Source organism: Magnolia sinica, chromosome 13 (genome assembly GCF_029962835.1).
Source record: "Magnolia sinica isolate HGM2019 chromosome 13, MsV1, whole genome shotgun sequence".
Lineage (NCBI taxonomy): Eukaryota > Viridiplantae > Streptophyta > Magnoliopsida > Magnoliales > Magnoliaceae > Magnolia > Magnolia sinica.
In genome coordinates this window covers 19662041-19668432 of record NC_080585.1, presented here as the reverse complement: position 1 = coordinate 19668432, position 6392 = coordinate 19662041, and the positions used below count along the sequence as shown (strand labels likewise).

Here is a 6392-nt window from a genome sequence, read left to right as displayed (position 1 = left end):
TCTCGATCATTCACAGGCTTATGGAAAACTCACGCTTCATCAAGTCCTCATCAAGGCCCGCTCAATCTGCGACTTTTGACACCTCTCCACCACTACCAACACCTCAACTTCATCTGATCTTTTCCCATCAGAAATATCTACCCAGCCAGTCCTGTGATTATCAAACCAAAAGGCCTCTGCTTTAAGTCTGTTCTTAATATACTGAACTTAATTAAAAGACTCCGTTCTGGCTTAAATAATCTAATGGGCCTCTTAAAGAGTTCTAACTCCTAAGCATGCCTGCTATATCTACAAATCCCAATCCCATAGTCCAATATAGGCAACCTTCAGTTTCAGTGAACTCGTATGGATGCAAAATATGTTGATCTCACCAAAATCCCTTTTTATTGGCTTAATCTCCGTGGGATCTACTCTAACTATAATTTTTCTTTCTTTTCTGAAAGTGGACAATACCACTGTTGAAAGATTGGTTAATTTGACTACATTGTATGTCTTCTAATTCCTGATAGGACATGCTCATTTTCACATTATGGTCTAGCATTGTGTAAACTAATCTCATTTGGCCTTCAGTGTTTGATTGTTCAAAAGTTGGATCTTGAAAGACATAACGAGGACAAAGTTCTTTTATTTCTCTTTTCTTTTTCTTTTTTCTTTTCCTTAAATTATGCTATGTTGATGTGTCAGTGTCCATGCATCCAATGCTTCCAGAGACTACTCATATAAAAAATAGATTTGTTGTCAAGATATTCAATAATGGTAATGGTGGCTGTGACATCCAGCCTTATGGTCATTATGATACAGGCCACAACTAGTGTTATCAGAATCGTATGAATTGTATGATTCATATTGTATCGTATGGGTGTGCGATTTCAATCGTACACCCAAATCGCAAATCCCAAATGCCAAATAAGTGTACAAATTGTACAATAATCATAGATTACATAAATCGGCCCAAAATTTACTTTATATATATATATATATTCTATTTCTTCTTTCTTTGTACCCTTTTTCTCATAAAACATGAAAAAGGCCTCCCCTATTAAATATATCTTCATTTTTTTCTTAGAGAGAGAGAGAGAGAGAGATTTGGGGACTTCAATATTCAAAAATCCAAAACAAAGAAATCAAGATACTATTCACAATGGAATCAAATGCATTTTTTCTAACATGATTCTACACTTAGGAAAGGTACAAAAGAATAAAATTATTAAAGGACTCTTGTATGTTTTTTAAGGTAAATCTTTTCAAAAGACGTCAAAAGAAAACAAAGAAAAGAAGACAAGAATCCTTTAATATCATGATATGTATACAATGTACTCACCATATATCATCAAAATATAATATTTAAGTATTTACCTTCTAAAAATATGTAATTATTTTATTATTTTGAATATTATATGAGTGATGGCATATCATTGGTGTCTATATGAGTCTTTGCGATGACCAGTTCCAAGAGCTCAGGTAAAAGAGGAAGGCTGGTTTCTAGCGGCCAGCTGATTGTAAGACTTGGCAAGCCGCTCTCTACTTTAAGAGCTAACCCCCAATTGTTGGAAGAAAGTATAAGATGATGATGGTGGTGATGGTGATTTTATTATCTTGAATTATATGGAAATGTCAATGAATTTGACTTTTAAAAGTGACCCCGTCGAGCTCCCCATTTTGTGTCGAACAACAACATAGGCGTACATGTCTATGTTACATAGGTTGGGTTTTTCTTTCATCTACAACTAGGTACATGCAAAATGACTTTTGCTTTCCACTAGCTGTTCATTTATAATTTATCAGAATCCTTATTCAAATATGTTGTATTAGTTTCTAGTTTCATACATAAATCAGCCTTGGACCTTTTGAATGTACTTATTTTATGATATTTGCATTAGATGGAGACTAAAGATGGAATCAGGGGAGATAAAACTGGCATGGCTATTACCTCTCCAAAAGGCTTCATCCATTAGCCCCCTTCTTCTCATCTTGGGCATAGACAACTTTGAGGTAATATTTTCTTGACATGAATCATTTGCTAATATGTGATTATTCTCAACATTTCTCCAAGGAACAGACTAGAATGTTTCTTTTGTACAAGGTGATTTCTCTTTTGATGCATTATTTGGGAACTTGGTAGGGGAGGTCCTCCTTCCATCATTTCGATAAGAGGATGTAGATTCATCAGAGGATGGACAGGATATTTTGTCAAATGGACATCTACAAGTTTCATCTGAGATGGCAAAATTAGCAAGGGGAGCCTCCACTCCACTATTTCCAGAAGTCGATATTCTCCTATCTCGGTTCAAGGATTCTTGCAATGAGACTTAGTTGATCTCATAAAGCAGGTATGCCCTTGAGATTAGAGGTGGTGGACTAGATATGCCCACTCGAGCTATCCATCTGAGTTTTCTTTACTGTTTTTGAAGATTGATGCAAAACTCTACAATCTCAAGAAGAAGATTTCTTTCCAAGATTTGAAGTACTGTTAGACACTTCTTGAGGTTAGTACTTGGTAGAAGCCAATACTTTGCATTGTAATCTGGTGTCATCTGGTACTCCCTTTAGTCTAACTTAATGCTTTTATATGCAGGCTCCAGCAGTGATTATAAAATGTCCACAATTATTCTTAGCAATGATTCGGTCTATTAAGCACTAATGATATGTTTGCTTTTGGGTTCCAGGGAAGTATAACACAATGTATGGGCTGAAATTTTATACAGTATGTTAGACTTCCAGTGTAGTAGTGGGGTCCATGGTTCAGAGATCCACACTGTTGGTACAATGGGTGTCACCATGAATGATCCTAGCACAAAACCTGCAGTATTTTTTTGAGTTAAATGTGAACCATTGTTGTTATTCATGTTAGAGAAGAAGAAAAGGAATAGAGAAAAGACAAGAGGGATTAGGGAGCTAAATGTCTCTCTCCCTTTAAGCTTTTATTTATAATAAGATTAACCCTAAACAACATACATCATATGGTACCCCACAGGAGTACCCAAACTATACACGCACACAATCTCCTCACCCCCTCAAGCTGGAGCACAACTCAGCTTGCACACAACCTCCTGAAGATGAGAACTCCAGCCGGTTGGACAAGCAGAGTACACAACAACTTAATTGAAATGTTCTCTCATAAAATGGCAGTCGACCTCTATATGCTTAGCAGCATGAACCATCAAAGCCATACCTGAAGAAGAAAATGAAGCCATCTAATTTCACATGTATCATGAGCCATCGAATGATACTCTGCTTTTATTATTTTGTTTCGAAATGAGGGAGCAGTCATATTGATATAAAAAAATAAGTATTTTAAAAAAATTTAAACAACGAAGAAATTGACAAGAGATGATAAACAGCTATCAAAGATTTAAAGTTTTAGGCAGTTCTTAAATTTTATTTTATTTTTATTTTTATTTTTATTTTATTTTTATTTTTTTTTTGAGAGAGAGAGAGAGAGAGAGAGAGAGAGAGAGAGAGATCTTTCCTTTTATTGCTTGTATAATTTGCTTTACTTTGTAAGTAGTTTTTTAAAAACTATAGTTGGTTTACATTTTAAATTCTAAGTAAAAAATTTTAGTCTTTTTTTTGTAGACAGAATCTTGCCATGAGGTGTTTCTGTGTCTTCTTGATGCATAGCTTTGAGCTTGTCCGTTTGCTATGATCTAGTAGATGTATTTTTGGGATCTATACCTCCTATTTCTAGTTTTGTAATTTTTGCATGTTTTGATCATTTTGGATCTCAAAAGACCTAGAAACTAATGACCAAAATAAAGACAAATTTTGAATTATTCTTGTAGGGATACTTTTACATAATTAGTGGTTATGATTAGAACTTAGTAGGTTGGGTAGAACTAACGGTGAGATTAGAAGTTGGATGGCAGTTCCTTTTGCTTTTTTCTTATATTTTAATTGAAGAATGTTAGTTTATAATTTAAAAAAAAATCAAAATCTCGATTTTTTTTAATCACATTTTTTCTTCAATTTTATTTATTATTTATTATTTATTATTATTATTATTATTATTTTGTACTTACTGCATTTTCTTTTTCAAAATGTCTTTCTTTTTTCAAACTTCTCCAATTTTTTTTTCAAATTCTAATTTTTTTTAATCTCATTTTTCTTAACAAACTTTTCAAATTTTCAAAATACAAAATCTCAATTTCTTTTTAAAAATCTCAATTTCTTTTTCTAAAATCCAATTTTTTCAAACTTATCAATTTATTTAAACTTCTCAATTTTTTCAAGATGTCAAATTTTTTTCAAATGTCAAATTTTTTCAACATCTCAACTTTTTTTTAAATATCGTAGGGTCCAATGTAATGTTTATTTCATCTTATCCTCTTGATTAGGTCATACAAATTTGGATGTAGGAAAAAACAAATAACAACTTAATCCAAAACGTTAGTGGCCCTCGAGAAGTTTTTAATGGTGGACATTCAATTAACACTATTTCTATGGTGCAATATTGACCTAAATTTTTTTTCCAATTTAGAAATCTGATCTAGTCACTCTATTCTACTTGTCAAGGGCTTTGATTTGACTGGTCACTCGCCCCAATCGGGTTTCGAATGAGAAAGATATTGAGGGAACAAGATTGATCAACAATATGGTGGGCCATATCTTGTGATCCAACGGTCAGATTTGAGTGAAATTTAATCTAAACATTTTAAAGTCATTTACTCTTCAATCTGGACCAATCAGATTGTCCAAAATATGATCAAGATCATAATAAACTGATCATGCCAATTTAAAGAGTGTTTTAGATGTTTTTGATTCGTTTCAGGTCACAATGAGCTGAATTTCGTTCTCTATACTAATTAGCACATTCCGAACACATTTGACCCTTCAGATCAACTTTAAGATGGCCCGATCATAGAATTTCATCAATCTCATCATTATAAGTTATTCTTGCAAAATCACATTTTTGTATCGAACTTCTCAATTTTTTTCAAAATACAAAATCTCAATTTCTTTATAAAAATCCTGATTTTTATTTTTGAAATCTCAATTTTTTAAAAACATTTAAATTTTTTCAAACTTTATCATTTTTTTCAGACATGTCAATTTTTTTTTTCAAATTCTCATTTTCTTTCATCAAACTTCTTAATTTATTTCAAAATACAAAATCTCAATTTCTAAATAAAAATCTCAATATTTTTCAAAATCAATTTTTTTTTTCAAATTTATCAATTTTATTAAAACTTCTCAATTTTATTTTATTTTTCGAAAATGCCATTTTTTTTTTTCAAATTGTCAAATTTTTTTAATCTCATTTTTTTAACTTCTGAAATTTCATTTTCAAGATGATATTTTTATGTCAAAATTGTAATTTATTTTTAATCTCAATTTCTTTTCAAACTTACTTCCTTTTTTTAAATCTTCATTTTTTTTAATAACTTTTTTTCTTTCAAAAACTACAAATTAGGGGATTTTTCATGTGATACTGCAATGCATTTAAAAATCATTTTTCATGCAAAAATAAACATAAATTCCACTCAATTGATAAAAAATAATAATAATAACAATCAATGCATTCAATCAATTCATTAAAAAAAACCAGATTGAAGTTTAGGGCAAAAGTTACTAATTCTATTAAACATCAGTGTTTTTTAAAACACATTTTTTAATCATTATAAAAAATTTAACTACTTAATTTTCTTTTTCAAAATGTCAATTTTCTGTCAAAATGTCCATATTTTTAATCTTTTTTTTTTCAAATTTTTTAACAAAATATCATTTTTGTCATCAACTTTTTTTTAAAATTTCAAAATATAAATTCTAATTTTTTTTTTCAAAATCTCAATTTCTTCCCAATATCTAAATTTCTTTTCAAACTTAAACAATTTATTCAGACTTCTCAAAATTTTCAAGATGCCTTTTTTTTTTTTTCAAAAGCACCAGTTTGTTTACAAATTTTCAAATTTTTTTTTTCCAAATGACAATTTTTTGTTAAAATCGCAATGTTTTTTTTAAAATCATTATTTTTTTTTTCAAAATCACAAAATTTTCAACTTCTCAATTTTCTTTTCAAAATGTCACCTTTTTGTTAAAATCTCAATTTTTTAATCTCATTTTTTCTTCAAATTTTCCTTTTGAACTTCTCCATTTTCTTTTTTAAAATATTTTATTTTTTCAAACTTGTCAATTCTTTTCAAACTTTTCAATGTTTTTCTTCAAAATACAAAATCTCTATTTCTTTTTCAAAATATATTTTTTTTTAAAGTAGTCAAATTTTTCACAAATTTTTTTAATCTTTTCAATTTTCTTTTTCAAAATATCAATTTTTTTCGAAATCTATTTTTTTTTCAAAATTATCAATTTTATTCAAAGTTCTTAATTTGTTTTCAAAATCCAAATTTTTATTAAATAACAGTTTTTTCAAAATCTAAATTTTTCTCAAACATTGT

General features: G+C 29.6%; 1 long non-coding RNA gene across 1 annotated transcript; it reads left to right on the top strand.

Moving 5' to 3' along the window:
• Positions 1–1116: 1116 nt before the first annotated feature.
• On the top strand, positions 1117–3375 carry LOC131224056 (uncharacterized). Its single transcript, XR_009160812.1, has 3 exons — positions 1117–1992; positions 2123–2486; positions 2576–3375. It is a non-coding gene; the product is annotated as an uncharacterized LOC131224056 (long non-coding RNA).
• The last annotated feature ends 3017 nt before the right edge of the window (positions 3376–6392 follow it).